The sequence below is a fragment of the Papio anubis genome, chromosome X, assembly GCF_008728515.1.
Source record: "Papio anubis isolate 15944 chromosome X, Panubis1.0, whole genome shotgun sequence".
Taxonomy (NCBI): Eukaryota; Metazoa; Chordata; class Mammalia; order Primates; family Cercopithecidae; genus Papio; species Papio anubis.
This window is the reverse complement of record NC_044996.1, coordinates 19,806,297-19,824,228: the sequence shown is the minus strand read 5'-3', so window position 1 is coordinate 19,824,228 and position 17,932 is coordinate 19,806,297. Positions and strand designations below refer to the sequence as shown.

The 17,932-nt window shown below is 41.7% G+C and overlaps 1 protein-coding gene across 2 annotated transcripts in view; it reads left to right on the top strand.

Moving 5' to 3' along the window:
• The window catches only part of PLAC1 (placenta enriched 1), a 149,359-nt gene that overhangs the window by 118,530 nt on the left and 12,897 nt on the right, over nt 1-17,932 (top strand). The gene's annotated exons all lie outside the window — the stretch shown is intronic.

Sequence of the window (17,932 nt, the reverse complement as noted above, 5' to 3'; positions counted from 1 at the left end):
GTCTGATATAGTTCTTATTGCATGTAGAGGAAATATTTAAGTTGATCATATCATAAACTAGGGAGATAAAGAGACATTAACAGAAGTAAGCTTTTATACTTCACTCATACTGGCAAAATAACATTACCAGTAGACTGTGATAAGTTATGTATACACAATGTAACACATAGAGCCACCACTCAAAATCTATACAAAGATATACACTCAGAACCACTACAGATAAGTCAAAATGTTACAATATTCCCAAAAATATTCAAGTACTCATAGGAAGGCAGGAAAAAGAAAATAAAATTAAAAATAAAATGGCAGACTTAGATCCTAACATATCAATAATTACATTAAATGCATATAAGGTCTAAATACACCAATTAGAAGACAGAGAATGACAGAGTGGATAAGGAAAAACGACCCAACAGTATGTACTATACAAGAAACTCACCTTAAATATAATGATACAAGACAACTGAAAGTAAAAGGAAGGAAACATATTTATCATGCAAGCATTAGTCAAAACAAAGCATGAGTGTCTATATTAATATCAGATAGATTTCAGAGAAAGAAAATTATCAGAGACAGAGAGGGACATTATATAATGATAAGTGGCTCAACCCACCAAAAAAATGTATCAATCCTAAATGTGCATGGAACAAACAACAGAGCTGTTTGTGAAGCAAAATATGTGAAGCAAAAACTGATAGAACTGAAAGAAGAAAATCCACAAAGCCACAATAGTTGGAAATTTCAACACTCCTCTCTTAACAATTGATAGGACAACTAGACACAAAATTAGCAAAGATAGAGAACTCAACAATACCATCAATAACAGGATCTAATCAACATGTATAGAATACTCCATCCAACACAAGCAGAATACACATTCTGGAGAACATAGAACAAGATAGACCATATTCTGAGCCATAAAAGAAACCACAACAAATTTAGAAGAATTGCAATTGTACATAGTGTGTTCTCTGACAATAATGGAATCAAATTAGAAATTAATAACAGAAAGATAACAGGAAAACATCCAAACACTTGAAAAATAAACAACATCCTTCTAAATAATCTATGGGTCAAAGAGGAAGTCTCAGGAGAAATGTTTAAAATACGTTGAACTGAATTGAAAATAAAACTATAATATTTCAAAATTTGTGGGACATGGCAAAAGCCACGCTGAGAGGGAAATTTATATCACTAAATTATACATGAGAAAAGAGGAAAGGTCTCAAGTCAGTAATCTAAGCTTCCACCTCAAGAACCTAGAAAAAGAACAAATAAACACAAGGCAAGCAGAAGGAAGGAAATAATAAAGATAAGAGTTGAAATTGAATAAAAGGAAAACAATAGAGAAAATTAATGAAAGAAAAACCTGTTCCTTTGTAAAAACTAAAGAATTTAATAAAATTGACAGACCTCTAGCAAGACTGATCAAAAAGAGAGAGAGAGAGAGAGAGAAGAAACAAATTACCAGTATCAGAAACAAAACAGGGGATACCACTACAAACCCTGCAGACATCAAAAGGTTAACAACTTTACACACACAAATATAACGATGAACCAATTCCTTGAAAAACAGAAACTACCACAATTCACCCAATATAAATACAGGTAGTAGCTCCATAACAATTAAGGAAATTAAATTCATAATTTAAAAACTCCCCAAACAGAGATCTCTAGGCTCAGACGGTTTCAACTGGGGAATAAACATTTAAAGAAAAAGTAATGCCAATTGTACATAATGTCTTCCAGAAAATAGAAGTAGAGGAAATATTTCCCAATTCATTTTATTAAGCTAATATTACCCTGATACTAAAATCAGACAAAAACAGTAAAACTGCAGGCCAATATCACTCATGAAAGTAAATGCAAAAATTAATAACAAAATATTAGCAAACAGACTTCAGCAATATGAAGGAATTACACACCATGACCAAGTGAGGTTTATTCTGTGTACACAAGTCTGGTTCAATATTTAAAAATCAATCAATGTGAACCACCATATTAACAGCTAGAGAAGAAAAATCACATGATTATATCATTTGATGCCGAAAAAATATTTCACAAAATTCAGCATCCATTCATGATAAAATCTTTCAGCAAACAGGGAATAGAGAAGAATTTCCTCAACTTGATAAAGAGCATCTGCAAAAGAAAACCCCTACAACTAACATTTTACTTAATGGTGAAAAACTGATTGTTTTCACCCTTAGATCAGGAAAAAGGCAAGGATGTGCACTTTCACTACTCTTATTCATCATAGTGCGGGACATTCTAGCTAGTACAGAAAGTCCAGAAAAGGAAATAAAAGGCATACAGATTAGAAAGGAAGAAAGAACATTTTCTTATTTTCAGATGACATGATGGTCTGTATAGAGAATACCAAGAAAACTTTTTTTTTTTTAACTCTTAGAACTAATAAACGAGTTTGGCAAGGTCAGGAGATACAAGATAAGCATACACAAATAAATTGTATTTCTATATATTAATAATGAATACATAAACACCAAAGTTAAAAATACGACACCATTTATAATTGCTCAAAAAAGACTTAGGTGTATATCTAACAAAACATGAATAAGACTTGTATGTTGAAAACTACAAAATGCTGAGGAAAGAAATCAAATATCTAACTCAATGGAGAGGCATACCATGTACTTTAAATGCTTTAAATCCATTTTAAAGATTAAGCATAAAGGTGTCAATTATTTCCAAATTGATATACATGTTTACCATAATTCCTATCAAAACAGCAACAAGATTTTTGTATAATTTTATGTCAAATTTATACAGAAAGTCAAAGGAACACAAATAGCTAAAGCAAGTTTGAAAAAGAAGAATAAAGTGGGAGGACTCAGTTGACCCCATCATATATCTACAGTAATCAAGACTGTGTGGTATTGGTAGAAGGACAGACACATAAATCAATAGAACAGAACAGAACCCACAGATAGTCCCATATAAATATGACTGACTGACTTTTTAAAAGATACACACACAATTCAATGGAGGAAAGATAGCCTTTTAAACAAATGATGATGGAGAAATTACACATCCATGGTAGGGGAAAAAAAAAAACCTTGTAGTAGTCACGGTTCTCCAGAGAAACAGAACCAATAGGATGTGTGTGTGTGATGGGGGGTGTGTTTAGAGAGAGAAAAAGAGACAGAGAGAGAGATTGATCGATTGATTGATTAAGAAATTGGTTCATGGAATTGTGGAAGCTGGTAAGCCCAAAATTTGCAGGGTAGGGCAGCGGGCTGGAGACTCAGGGAAGAGTTAATGTTGCAACTTGAGTTCAAAGGCAGTCCGCTGACAGAATTCCCTCTTCTTGAGGGACCTTCAACTGATTGGATAAGGCCCACCCCCATTATGGAAGGTAATCTACTTTACTCAAAGTCTACTGATTTACATGTTAATCTCCTCTAAAAAACAAAATACCCTCACAGCAACATTCAGAAGTGTTTCACCAAATATCTGGGTACTGTGGCCTAGCCAAGTTGACACATAAAATTAACCATCACAAAGCTCAATCTAAGACTCATACTTTATACAAAAAGTATCTGAAAATGGATGATGGAGTTAAACATAAAAACTATTTTAAAATGTTTAAATAAACAGTAGAAAATGTTTGGGATCTAGAGCTTAGGCAAAAAGTTCTTAGACTTGATACCAAAAGTGCAATCCATGACAGGAAAAATCAATAAATTGGACCTGACCAAAATATAAAACATTTACTCTGTGAAAGAAGATGAAAAGACAATTTGTATAACATAATGGGAGAAAATGTTTGCAAACCGTACATCTGACAAATGACACATATCTGGAATACATTAAGAACCTTAAAAAACTCAACAGTAAAACAAAATCCAACTAGAAAATGGGCAAAGGACATAAAGATACGTTTCACCAAAGAAGAAACATGGATTGTAAAGACAAGAAAAGATGTTCACCATCATTAATCATTAGGGAAATGCAAATTAATACTTCAATGAGATGTCACTATATACCTATTAGAACAGCTGAAATAAAAAAACAGTGACAATACCAAATGTTGGTGAGAATGTAGAGAAACTGGATCTCTCAGACATTGTTGGTGGGAATGTGAAATGCTACAGGTTCTCTGGAAAACTCTTTGGCAGTTTCATATAAAACTAAACATGCAAGTACCATAGGACCCAGCAATCACACTCCTGGACATTTATCCCAGAGAAATGAAAACTTATGTCCACACAAATTCTCATACGTGAATGTTTATAACAGTGTTATTCATAATAGCAAAAAACTAGAAACAACCAAAATGTCCTTCGATAGGTGAATAATTAAACAAACCGTGCTACAATAAAAAAGAATGGACAATAACTTGGATGGACCTTAAGGGTATTACCTTGAGTGCCAAAATTGTTTGCACAAAGATCTCCACTCCTCACTCCTCTGCCATTGCAAACATTCTAGCTTCGATTAACTGGGATTCAAAAGACAAACTGGCAAAAAGAAACACCCAGGTGATTTCAATTTTGTAGCAGTGTATGAGAAGTGGCAATCTCTAAGGCAATGTTTCTTAAATATTATTATCCCATATCTGCAAGACACACGCATTCACACATGTGTACGTGTACACACATACACACACACACACATTTCCAAGATGACAGATTTTCATGCAATGAGATTTTGGCCTCTATTGATTCATTTTCGAAGATGAAAGATAGAGACCTACCTGAGCTGTGCTCGAATGAGGGGAAAGGGTGATGGTTGGTAGTGGCATAGGGAAAATGGCAGGGAAGAGAGGAAGATAACACTGAGTTGTATGAAGAGGATTCTGCTGACCTGGGCTCCAGCTCTGTAGTGCTGGTCTTGGCCATTCTCTCGACATGTGCTATCTTCCCCATCTGCACCCCCAACTCTATGTCTGACAACTGATGTTAAAATGTCTCTTCTGGCCAGGTGTGGTGGCTCATGCCTGTAATCCCAGCACTGTGAAAGGCTAAGGGGGGCGGGGGATCACTTGAGGTCAGGAGCTCGAGACCAGCCTGGCCAACATGGTGAAACCTGGTATCTACTAAAAATACAAAAGATTAGCTGGGCGTCCTGGCTTGCACCTGTAGTCCCAGTTACCCGGGAGGCTGAGGTGGGAAAATCGCTTGAACCTGGGAGGCAGAGGTTGCTGTGAGCCAAGATGATACCACTGCACTCCAGCCTGGGCGACAGAGTGGGACTCTGTCTCAAAAAAACAAAAAAGTCTCTTCTTCAGGGAGGCCTTGCTAGATCCCAAGAATAGGTTAGATCCTTCTGTTATGCACTCTTTATTATAACACTTGCATATAACCCTTGTAACATTTATCGCAAATGTAATTACACATTTTTGAGATCAATTATCTAATACTAAGTAATGATGTGTGAGTTTATCTATTTACTTCCTGTCTTCCATTTGGGACTGTAAACTCCATTAATGTAGAAACCCTGTGTTAGTTCCCTTTTTGATATTCCCAGCACCTAACACAGTACTGGTCCAAAGAAGGTGCTCAGTACATATATGTTGGATGAATGAAGCCAGGTAACAAGACTCTGATTGACTTAAACATAGTTACTCAAAATCATGTTAAGGAAAAATAAATTTTATTTATTTATTTTTTATTTATTTTTAATATAGAGTCTCGCTGTGTCGCCCAGGCTGGAGTGCAGTGGTGCGATCTTGGCTCACTGCAACTTCCACCTCCTGGGTTAAAGCAATTCTCCTGCCTCAGCCTCCCGAGTAGCTGGGACTACAGGCACGTGCCACCACGCCGGGCTAATTTTTTGTATTTTTTGGTACAGATGGGGTTTCACCATGTTAGCCAGGATGGTCTTGATCTCCTGACCTCATGATCCGCCCATCTCGGCCTCCCAAAGTGCTGGGATTACAGGTGTGAGCCACCACGCCCGGCTCATTTGTATTTATTTTCTCTCTTACAAAAGAGGAAAAAACTCCCTATCCCACATTGGATAAGACTGAATAGCTACAGGGATGCCCTGGAATGAAAAGTACTGTTTGACTACATGGACTAATGATAGGAAAGCAATGGTTTCCTAACCTTTGAGTCTGGAGGTCCACTGTACTTTTTTTTTTTTTTTTTTTTTTTTTGAGACAGAGTCTTCCTTTGTCACCCAGGCTAGAGTGCAGTGGCGCGATCTCGGCTCACTAAAACCTCTGCCTCCCAGGTTCAAGCGATTCTCCTGCCTCAGCCTCCCAAGTAGCTGGGAGTACAGGCATACCCCACCACACCTGGCTAATTTTTGTATTTTTAGTAAAGATGGGGTTTTGCCATGTTGGCCAGGCTGGTCTCGAACTCCTGACCTCAAGTGATCCACCCACCTTGACCTCCCAAAGTGCTGGGATTACAGGCATGAGCCACTGTGCCCGGCCCCATTGTACATTCTTTGAGGTACAGAATCCCAAGCCCGGAATCTTCTGCACATGAAAATGTAGACATCAGTACTCATGTATCCATCATTGGAGGGGTTTCTTTCCACCCACCAAATATCCCTTGAAATCATCCAGTAGAGCCCAGGGGTTGATGGAACCATTGGCTACCCAAGCTAAAAATTATGATTTTCATCCCCTATACTTATTTTCCCCAAGAGAACAAGCGAATTAGGCAAGCACAAAGGATTTGAGAGGAGGCTGCAATTTAGACTTTGACTTTAGGACCCCAATATTCTTCCTCAGGCTTCTCCAGGTTTCCCATTTCCTGTCACTCAGATTGGAGCCCTCCCTGCCAGCCAGTTAGGAAACAGAGATTCCACCAGTGGGAGAAACTGGAGGGGTGGGAGGAACATGCTCAAAGTCGGAACATTTCAGGGACAAGTCCAACCTGTTTAGCCTCTCACACATAAGCTTGCCTTTTCTTCTTAATATACCATGATTTAGTGCCAGGCCACCTAGGTTCCCCGCACCTCCTCCACCCAGTCCCTTCAGGGAAACAGGGTCCTTTCTGGCTGAGTTCCACGTTCAGTATCCAGTGCTCTCCTCATAGCCACCTGACACCGGAGCTGTTGCTCAACCCCTCCCTCGATCAGATGCCCTGTGTTGCTTGAATTCATTTTTCTCCCTGGGCCCCTAAGTCAGTCACATTTTTCCCCAGCTGCTCTTCTGCTCTCTGCTACTCTTGATTGAATTCATCCCTTCTCTCAAATGTCTCCTTCTCACTTCCTCCAGCTTGTGTTTTCTCCATCCTTAAGTATTCTCCAGGCTCCTCTCTCTCCTGGCCAATGGTGCTCTGGTGAGATCATTTTCTTCACAGCACCCTCACTCCACATCCATCCTGGGCCTGCTCCCCAGCTGTAGATGCGGTCATTTATTCACCAGCATTTTGCAATAACTAAACAACCACAGGTTCCTGTGGGTTCCCCACACAAGGAGGGACTAACTCCAGCATACACAGAACAGAAAAGAGGGTTCTACGGGAGGCAGAGGTTTCAGTGAGCCGAGATCGCACCACTGCACTCCAGCCTGGGCGACAGAGCAAGACTCTGTCTCACAATAAATAAATAAATAAATAAATAAATAAATAAATAAAGGGTTCTAGAAAAAAAGGGGTGCAAGATTCAGATATTACCGAGTTTGAAGATGAGAGTATTTTTCAGCAAAACAGCTAGAAAATCGATAGCTTTCCCCCTAAAGAGGGGGTAAGCTAATCAAATCATAGTTAAAGAAAATCTATTCAAGGGTGTTTTTATATCACTTTTCTATATGCATCCTCTTTGTATATAAACCTTCTTCAAAATGCTCTGAGAAAGAATACAAGTACCAGAACCTTATAAATTGGGCTTTTCTAGGGTCAATCACATTTTTTAAGTGGGGGTAAAACTGTACCAGTTCATAAAAATAAGAAATATCCTGACAGTTGTTTTATTCTGCATGAAACGTGCCCTTTTTTTGTAGTTTGGAGGTTACGAAGGGAGGCAACAGAACAACATCGATTTTAATCCCTGTCCCCTCCCCTCGCTGCCTGCCTCATTAAAAGCTAGTGGGTCTTATGAACAACCTGAAGATGCCTGCGAGCCACGGCAGAGGCCACCATGAATAGCACTTGAATGAAGTGAGAGAAAAAGGAAAATTGGGAAGCATCTTACTGGTGCCATCTCCCCCACTTACCATTTTCTGTGATGTACCTGGGCCCTCTCTTCATGAAGTTATTCTGGAGAACTGAGGGATTTAAAGGGCTACGCCTCCCTAGAGCAATCAACATCTTAACAGGATCCACAAGTGGAGGCTTTTTTTTTTTTGAAGCAGAGTCTCACTCTGTCACCCAGGCTGGAGTGCAGTGGCACAATCATAGCTGACTGCAGCCTCGAACTCCCAGGCTCAAGTGATCCTCCCAGCTCGGCCTCCCAAGTAGCTGGGATTATACGTGCCAACAACCGTGACCGGCTATTTTTTTAGTTTTTTTTTTTTTTTTTTTTTTTTTCTGTAAAGACAGGGGTCTCATTTTGTTGCCCAAGCTGGTCTCAAACTCGTGGCCTCTAGTGATCCAACCTTCCTCCTCGACTTCACAAAGTGCTGGCATTACAGGCCCCAGCCACCGCACCCAGCCCACAAAGGGAGCCTTAAAGAAATGTCTGACTTCTGTGGGGAGAGAACCAGCTGTGGAGTGAGCTCAGCTTGGCCTTGACTCCTGGTCACTTACTAGGATGTGACCTGCGTGAGCAAGTCACCCAAAGTCTCTAGGCTGCAGTTTCCTCCTCTCTCACATGGGAATAATAACAGCCCGTACCTCAGAACACTGTGAAGCCTACATGAAGCAAGGCTCACAAAGCCCTATGTGCAGTGCCTGGCATGTTGTTAGTACTCCCTAAATGTGAATGAGGGCTGGGCGCGGTGGCTCATGCCTGTAATCCCAGCACTTTGGGAGGCTAAGGCGGGCAGATCACTCAAGGTCAGGAGTTCGAGACCAACCTGGCTAACACGACGAAACCCCGTCTCTACCAAAACAAACAAACAAAAAACCACAAAAATTAGCTGGGCGTGGTAGTGCACACTGTAGTCCCAGCTACTTGGGAGGCTGAGGCAGGAGAATCGCCTGAACCTGGGAAGCAAAGGCTGCAGTGAGCCAAGATCATGCCATTGCACTCCAGCCTGGGTGACAGAGCGAGGCTCCATCTCAAAAAAAAAAAGAAAAAAGAAAGAAAGAAAGAAAGAAAGAAAGAAAGAGAGAGAGAGAGAGAGAGAGAGAGAGAAAAAAAATGTTAGCGAGGAGAAGGAAGAGGAGGAGAGGGAGAAGGCGACAAGATGACCTTGGAGTTCCCTGGAAAGAAGGGGCCTAGCTGCCCTCTGCGTCCTTCCCCTACCACTCTTCCTTTCACAGCCTAATCCAAAGGTGGCTTCACAGCCCCTCAGGTTTAACAGCTGAGACTTTGTTTCCAAACCCACAGGTGTGCTGTAGTAAGCACCTGGGTGGAATGTTGCTCTCTCCTTCCTGCAATTACCAAATCGCTTTAAGGGGAATGCTGTACATTTTTTTTTCCAAGTGAAGTCTGTGCTTGTATTTGCTCACAGTGAATTTTAAAATTGAGGAGATGATGAGCTTGTTTACTAAATAAATATGTGTGTTTGGATCCATTTGCCGTCTCCTCCCTCCAGATGCCCTCTCCCCCTCCCCTCGCTGTGGGCTTCAAAAGCAGGGCAGGCGGTGGGGTAGGAAAATGCAAGTTGTTGGTCTTCTTGGACCCAAAAATTATTTACAGAGCACAGGATTTACAGTCAGGAAGAATTTTTTTTCACAGAAATGGGCAAATCCTAGATGCTCTCTATGTATACAGACCTCCTTTCCAACAGTTATGAAAGGACATTTTACATTTCAAATGAGAGCCCTGTTGGCGGTACATTCTCAAATGCTAAGTTCCATCAAAACATCATGGAGAGGGGAAGGAGGGCACATGGCAATGGGCACCTTTGGGTCCTGACTTCTCCCCGGTAATGCTGTGACTCAGGAAGTAGGCAGGGGTCCTTCTTTTCACCCCAGTTCCCTCCCCCAACTCCTTGTACATCTGATGTCAAAGCATAAGCTGGTAACCTATACTGAGGGGGAGAATTCAACCCAGGGGCAGCTCAACTTGAACAGTTCTGTCCACAAGTCCAACTTTAAATTCTAACCCCCCCTAGAAATAGTCCCGTTCCTGCAGCTGCTCTCTACCAGCTGCCTAACCAGCTGCCTTTGGGCCAAAATTACCCCCACCTCAGAGTCCCCATCTCAGAACATCATAAACATACTCCCTGGGGCTCATTCATTAACCCATGAGCTGGAGTTGCCTACTTTGGAAGTCAGCTGTGGTCTTCACTATTTTTTTTTAACTTAAACAATAATGAGCAACTCACAGATATCCCTCACTCTCAGCACATGTGGAATGAGATTTTAAAAAGCTTGCTAAGTCAGACCCCAGAACCAACTCAAGGCAGAGATGATGTGAATGTGGAACTAATCAAGAAGTTACATGTGTTAGCAAGATCTGGCTTAATGGTTCTCTTTAAAAAAAAATATATATATATATATATATATATATGAGACAGAGTCTCACTCTGTCTCCCAGGCTGGAGTGCAGTGGCACAATCTCAGCTCACTGCAACCTCGACCTCCTGGGTTCAAGCGATTCTCTTGCCTTAGCCTCCCAAGTAACTGGGACTACAGGTGCCTGCCACCACGCCCGGCTTTTTTTTTGGTTTTTTTTTTTTCTCTTGTATTTTTAGTGAAGACAGGGTTTCACCGTGTTAGCCAGAATGGTCTCGATCTCCTGACCTCGTGATCCACCCACCTTGGCCTCCCAAAGTGCTGGGATTAAAGTCGTGAGCCACCGCGCCCGGCCTAAAATACTTTTTAAATTTTAAGTGGCATCACGAAAGGTGGAATCCTTGCCCTGTTTTTCTGATTCCTTGTTGTTTTTATTTAGGGAGAAAGACATTCTGCCTGTTTATGTGTCAGTTGCAGAATTTGTGGGTAACAGGAGATCGGGTGTGAAATTGAGGCTAGGAGCTCACAGGGAGCAAGAGATAAAGAATCCAGGATTCAAGATTCAAATCGCTGTTGCTTCTGTGGTGAGAGCTTGTCACACAGGCAATTCATTGTGGATTAATTTTCCAGTGATGTAGTAACAAAATCAGCACATCAAATAAAATATTTAACACCCAGGAAAAGCCAAATGCATATTCTGCATGTGTGTCGTTAAGCGGTATTTTTATGGAAGGAAATCTAATTTGAAACAAATGTTGGAACAGAAGTTGAGCTTGTGAAGGGCACTGAGAAACCCTCACACATAAGGTTTTAAAATGTTGCCCAGAAAAAGCGTAATCCTCAGTGTCAGTCCCTTGGATGGTCAGCATGCACGTTCAATGCTCGTGTTTATCCACCTGTGTGCACAGGTGTCTTCACTCACTTGCAAATCCTTCACATCAAAACCTGGTAGTCATATTGCTTACATGTGTTAAATGGAAAATGGAAGTGGACTGGTGGGTCCTGTTGTCTAGCACCCTACTGCTTGGTCTCAGGACAAGAAGGGAATCTCAGAATGATGGGTGGGGTTATATCTGGATATCCCTTGCTGGGCTGCCTGAGATCAGCATTTCTGCCCACAGCTAAGCAATTCAAGTGCTCTGAACCCAAAGTGGTGAGCCCCCAAGCTTCTATCTGGATCTCTTGAAGGGAGCATGTAGGGTGTTGTATGTGATCTGTGCAAAAGGAAGGAGCGAATTGGAGTTATTGAGTGAACCCATAGCCAGGGGAGGCCCCTGTACAGACAGATGTCATGAAGGCATAGTCAGGAAAAGTTTGCCATGACTTGGATTTCTTTCTCTCCCTGCCCGGATGCCTGCCTGCAGCCTTTTTTTTTTTTTTTTTCTTCATTCACTTGTACATACATTCCTCAAGTATTTACCGAACACCTATTTCAGGCATGGGCCTGGGTTAGCCAGGGCAGCAGTATACAGAAGTCGTTTGTTTTCTCCTCTCCCTCTCAATGGGTCTTCTTTCCTTCTCTCTCTCCCCATAATTCAGTGGTAACAGGGGTGGATGGAGGAATATCCAAAACTCGTCTCTGTAGGAGACATCTGCGCCAGGAATTTCCAGCAACCCCTGAGGAGAGTGGCAGATTGATGGGACTCTAGTTGGGACTAACCAGGAGGTGGAGGGAGGTGGGAGTGGAAAGAGACCTGCAGCCAGGCTGTCTGCCTGAGCCTATTCTATAGCTCCCATTGATTGGACACTTGCTCTGTGCCAGGCCCTGTACGTGCAGTCTTTCAGATCTCATTCACTCCTCCAATCCCATTGAGGTTGCTATTATAACTGTCCGTATTTTATGAGGACACTGAGGCCAGGGAAGGGAAGGGACTTACCCAAGGTCACACAGCTAGGAAGTGACAGAGTCTCAATTCAAACTTAGGTCTGTATATCTCCAATTCCTTGGGCATTAAAAAAAAAAAAAAAAAGCCAGGCTTAGTGGCTTACGCCTGTGATCCTATGCTTTGGGAGGCTGAGGTAGAAACATCGCTTGCGGCCAGGAGTTTGAGTCCAGCCTGGGCAACATACTAAGACCCTGTCTCTACAAAAAATTTAAAAAAAAAACAAAACAAGAAAACCCTCCTTATCATTACATCAAAAGTCCAGACATTTTGAAAAGAGAGAGCTTAGGAGCTCTCATGAACTCCGTTTCCATGTGTGGTTTAGTCTAATTTCTATATTCAACAATAATAATTTTAATAATAACACTTACTGAGCACTTGCATGACAGGAGCTATACTAAACAGTTTTATACTCATGGTATCATTTAATAATCATAACGACCCTATGTAGTGTTATCGTTATTATTATCCTCATTTACAAATGATGAAAGCAATGCTTAAAAAGTAATTCCCAAAGTTAGCACTGTCTTATTCCAAATCTCTCTTGGTACATCAAAGGCACTCAACTACTAGACTATCCTGCCTGAAACCCTCCAGGACCTCATTGTTTCCAAACTTCTTTCCCTAGACTTTCTTCCCACCATTTTTTCTGTCCTTATAAGTCTGTCCAAATACATTGCGCTCATTTCTGTCCCATGAGTGAACTAAGTCATTGTCTCCTCCATAACCTTGCCTTTTCTCCTCACCCAAATCACTTCTTATCCCCAATATCCAATTAGGCATATCTGGAAGTTCCAAGGATGTGTCCATATAGGGAAAGCAGAACAAGAATACTAGTAACACCAAGTTTTCAGTCACCCTTCTAGGTTCATAGAATCTTAACAAGACAGCGAAACCATAAGCCCTTGTACTTAAAAAGAATTGATGCTGCTTAAAACTTGGTATTTATTGTATTTTATCTTATTTTATTTACAAACACTATGGTGACTTTAAAACTTAGTTTAAAAAAATAATACTCCTCGAAGTCTATAATCTCCCACATACAAAATCTCTAAAGGAGAGGCTTAAAAGAGAAGTACTCCTCCCAGAAAATCAGACTATTTTATAAATAATGATAAGGTGGCCCTTTTGAAAGTATTGCTTATTTAGAGGCTGGGGATTTAAACTTAGATCACTAGTGAGGGTGTGTTCCGATTACCATAGCCCTAGATAAACATGACCTTCTTTAATCAGCTCTTTGTCCCCTAGTTTCTTAGCAGAACCGCCAATGAGCCAGGGCAGCTGCCATTTTGTGACAGTTTCTTTTTCCATTTTCCAAGGAAGCAAAGAATAAGGAATGCCTCCCTTCCCTCCCCATTCCCTGTTTGGAGTCATGCCCTCTGAGAACTTATTCTATTTCAGCTTCTACCTCTATGCAGTCAGAAAAATGATTCCGAACAACCCATAGAATGAGCACCTGCTTCAGTTATTGTCCCAATGTGAACATGCTAATCCCTGGGTTTAGGCGAGGTTTGCCTTCCACACAGAATGGTCAGGCCCTTCTAATAGGCCAGCACTTCTGGTTTTAATACCCCAGTCTTGATTTCTAACAGGTGGGTGCCACAGTTGTTCAGCTCTTATTATGAGCCAGTTCATAGCTCGAACAATATAGGATTCTTCATAAAGAGTCTGAGAAACTGGGCCAGGCTCGGTGGCTCACCCCTGTAATCCCAGCACTTTGGGAGGCCGAGGCGGGTGCATCACTTGAGGTCAGGAGTTTGAGACCAGCCTGGCCAACATGGCGAAACCCCATCTTTACTAAAAATACAAAAATTAGCCAGGCGTGGTGGCAGGCGCCTGTACTCCCAGCTACTCGGGGGGCCGAGGCAGGAGAATCACTTGAACCCAGGAAGTGGAGCTTGCAGTGAGCCAAGATCCCACTACTGTACTCCAGCATGGGCGACAGAGTGAGATTCTGTCTCAAAAAAGAAAAAAAAAAGTCTGAGAAACTGCCAGATGGTATTATTGGGGGGAAATAAACTCAATTCCTTTCTTCAGCAACCCAAGCTACTGGATTTAATCAGAAATGAAGGGTGCTTTCACCCTGCTGCTTTCTTCAAACTCAGTAAGTGCCCCTCGCCCTTTTTCAGTTTTTACAAAGTAAAATGTTTGTAAAAACCCAACTTATGTCAGGGAACTAGGGCTGCCTAGCTCTGGTTGTTTCCAACATGGCACTAATGAGACATTGCCCACTGACTCAGTCATTCGACTGTCTGTACTCTTTGCCTCCCTCCCATCCAAGCCCTGACATCCAAGTCTGGAGTGTCACAAACATTCAGGCTTGGCAAGAGAAGCCCATTCTTTTTAAAGACATGATGAAATCAGAAAGACATACAATCCCTGTCCTCAGAGTGGAATCAGGAATATGTGATTCTCCACTTCCATAACAAATGCAAGAGTTTGAGAATGTGTGGTACCCTTTTTCCATTCAGGAAGATTTATTGGGTGAGTCTACAGGCCATTCTTCTTAGTTTGGGGTTGCCATATCTGGTGGCTTTGTACAGAAGCCATACACATTTCCCGCGTCAAAACAGATTGAGAAGGCCTGAATATACAGTGTGTCTCGAGGTTCATTGTGTTCTGGGTATGCACGCAGCCCATGGAATAAATGTGTTACATTGAAATAAGGAATGGCTGTGTGCTGTCAAGAAGTCTAAAATATAGAGAGTGATAAAATAGAAACAGTGGCCCAGAATTATCTACTCTAAATGCCCTTTAATTTCTGTCTCCCATTTATTGCCTCTATTTTTCTCAATTTCCCCTGCTTGAAAAGCTATTAACTTCCCCACCTCCCCACAACCCTAGACTCTGATACCCATAAACAACCATTGCCACTCTTAGGTCCTCTGTTGTGAACACCTTCACTGTGTTTGCTTTCTTGGCACTGGCATAGACTAGACAGAGAACTATAGAAGCTTCTCATCCTGGCTTTGCCGCTTATGACCTTTGTGTCTTTAGTGAATTTCCTAACCTTTCTTATCAGCAATTCTTCTTCCATAAAAGGAAGCTAATAATAATACCACACAGAGTTGCTATGCGGGTTAAGTGAGATACTGCACGTACAGCCCTTAACACAGTAACACAGTGTCTCAACAAATACCCATTTCCCTCCTTCCTGTTTTCCTTCCTTTCTTCCTTCTGTGGGAATCTCAGTTGTTACAGTTAAGCAGCTGCCTATGATGAAAGGTTTTGTCTAGTGGGTGGACTCAGTTTCTGTCTTTGTTCTCATCACTTAGGTGTAAAAAGAAAGCTTTAAAAAGTAGGATTATTTTTGAGAGTGTATAGAAAAGTTGTTGCTCTTTGTATAAGACAAAATATCCAAGTTTCAAAAATCCTAGTGGCCTGCCTACCTTAAACCTCTTTGTGTTCTTCTACACCCAAGGGTGCTCCAATTGGCAGAAGGTAGCCACGTAGGAAATTAAACAGCCCATCTATGTCTATTTATACCCAGCATAAATGCAGTGCGATCAATTTTAGAACTGGTGGCTTGGCCTGAGAAATAGCTATGTTTGGTGGAAGCAGAAGCAGGGCAAGTTCATAAAAAAGTGCACAGAGCTCTTGGAATACAGGAATTATCTGCTCTTCTTGGATGTGGGTGTCCTCCTAGGGACGAGCATCTGCCCTCACTGTCCTAAGTTCTAGAGGCCTCAGCTTTCCGGGAAAGCACAAACCACCTGCTCAGCTGGGGTCTCTCTGGGTCTGCCCTCTCCAGCCTGTGACACAAGTCTTGTGTGAAAGCCTGAGAACACTCCATTCTTCCTCTTGTTATTTTCAAGAAAGTTTTGTCCCTGTCTCTCACTGCCACCCACCATCTTAGAGCTTCTCTCAGCTTCCCCGAGTCATGCATGGGAAATTGCTCCCAGAGCCCCTCTATGCTTTGGTTTGCTTGGTTTGAAAGTTGATTCTGTCCCCTCTCCTAAAAACTCAGCCATCAGACACTGAAGCAGAATCACCCAAGTGTTTTAGAGCCATAGTCCAGAAGCCAAGCCACCTCAGGACTTTCCTTTTCTTTCACAGCGATTAAATTCATTATAATGTCTGGCCATTTTTCTCTGAGTTGTAAGGCAGAGAAGCCAGGCAGGCTAGTGGAAAGGCCTGAGGCCCCGATTGACTTATCCAACCTTGACCTTGATCTTGGCCAAGGCTCTCTGCCCTTCTGGGACCCCCGTTACCACAGTTTTAACATGCGATGCCTGTCTTTGGGGCCCTTACAGAAGAGCTGCAAGGATCAAGAGGGATAAAAGGAGGGATAAAATGATTTCATTTTATCTCAAGAGAGATAACAGGAGGGAGTTATCTATTGGGGTGGGACTGGGGAATCTCTAGACAAAAGATATCCAGATTAAAGCAAAAGTGCTGTCTTTTGAGATTTGTTGCCATATGTAACCCATACATGTTTAAACAAGCATTTTAGAACCCCTGGTTTCTGTAATCACTTAAGACATTGCAAAGAAGCATAAATGAATATTTTTAAAGTCATCACTACTACTACTATCTAGGTGAAATAGAAAGTATTTCTACTTTTGAACATTTTCCCTATAACTGTGATAGGGCCTCCATAGACTGCAGTTCCAAGGATCAGAGCCCCAACCTTTTTAATTCGGTGCAAGAAATTTGCTTTAATTTGGATATCTTTTGTCTAGAGATTTCCCCAGCACCACCCCAGTAGATAACTCCCTCCTGTTATCTCTCTTGATCAGCTCTCCTGTAAGTCCCCCAAAGACAGGCATCACATGAACCCCCAGTTCAGGCTTTCACAGTCCATGCTGCTTAGAAAGACCATTTCCTCAAAAAAAAGTAGCCAGGCGTGGTTACACGTGCCTGTGATCCCAGCTATTCAGGAGGCTGAGGCGTGAGGATCGCTTGTGCCCAGGAGATGAGGCTGCAGTAAACTATGATTACACGACTACACTCCAGCCTGGGCAAAGAGCAAGCCCCTATCTCAAAACACACACACACACACACACACACAACAAACAAACAAACAAAAAAACAGAAGAAAGACCATTTCCACTGCCCCACCCCCAGGCTTCAGGGCTGGGCAGTAAGCTCCATTCTAAGGGTTTTTTTTCTTAATGGCTAATACTTAGAATCATTCTGAGTATTTTCCTCTATATCATGACCTGCCCTCCCTTCTCCCCTTCCACCTTCTCCTTGTAATTTCCACCAATACACAGTCACATCCAGTCACAACAAAAACCTGGCTGAGAGGTCAAGTCCCTGTTAGAAAGTGTTATATAATCTTCTGTATGTCAGGATTGGAGGCTGTGGGCATCGATGACATTGTAAGACTTTCAAGAGAAGACCTACATAAATAACCTCTGCATGTGTACATGATGTATGTATGTGTGTGGGTTCCCATGCATGCATGTGTTCATAATACATGTGCTAATTATCTACTACACACACACACACACATACACACACGCATGCACACACAAGGCATTCTGTGATAGAACCTTAAAGACCATCTTTTTTTTTTTTTTTTTTTTTTTTTTTTGGTGAAGTCCCTCTCTCTCTGTGTTG